Source organism: Odontomachus brunneus, unplaced genomic scaffold (genome assembly GCF_010583005.1).
Source record: "Odontomachus brunneus isolate Ranch 3 - 2012 unplaced genomic scaffold, Obru_v1 Obru_scaffold_368, whole genome shotgun sequence".
NCBI lineage: Eukaryota > Metazoa > Arthropoda > Insecta > Hymenoptera > Formicidae > Odontomachus > Odontomachus brunneus.
In genome coordinates, this window is record NW_022639818.1 from 11,621 (window position 1) to 12,630 (window position 1,010).

The window sequence follows — 1,010 nt, forward strand, 5'->3', positions numbered from 1 at the left end:
CAAAATTTGGTCCTACCATGTACAATTGTTAAATCGATTGTGTAAAGTAGGAGATGCAAAAATATTTTCCAAGCATTTAAATATTCCTTTTCTAAGCATTTAGTGCTACCACATGAATAACGTATTTAAGCTATTCTGGTGCTTCGTACGGAAGGAGGTGCATATGTTGTAATAAATGTATTCATGTCATTAATAAGTTCTTTTCGAAGTTGAGTAAATTTTTAGTGAATTCGCATTTAACAGCCGCGATATTAATGTTGATATACAAAAAAACTGTTGACATCTTGACTCATGCAAATCTTGAAATATCTGTATGTGCTCACTGTAATAGTCCGAATAACACGTTTTGCAATGTTCCAAATTAATCTGTCTATGACAAATAGAACATCATTTTGCAAAAAGAATCATCTGTTCTTCATACAGCTTTAATTTATGTGGAATCCATTTTTTAATTGTGCTTAGAAATTGTTGTCTTAAAATTATCCAATTAATTAAACTTAAAGCACAGTCTCGATGTATTTCATTTATGATATCAATTTAAAAGTGCAGTGTGGAACGTGTAGCTTCTTGTAATAGAAATAATATAGTTGTCTGTCCACAACAGATTTATAACTGAGATGTTCACAATTCAGATCTATAGCAAATGACTGTAAAGACAATATTAATTAGTCCTCTGTTTCACTAGTTAATACTGACAAACTGATTTGGGTATTTGAAAATGTAACGAAATACGAATAACCGATATTGAATAGAATGTTGCGCATGGATTCTTATAAATAAACGCGCATGGATTCTTATAAATTTTTATTACATGTAACTTGTATATAAAAAAAAATATTGAAGTAGGAGGAAGTTGAAAGTTTTTAAACAATCATAAATATTTTGAAAAAGTGAAAATATGATTTATTGTTGCTGTATATATATCTTAGTAACAAACAAATACAGATAGTATACATGCGTCTTGTAAACATTATATATATATATATATATATATATATATATATATATAT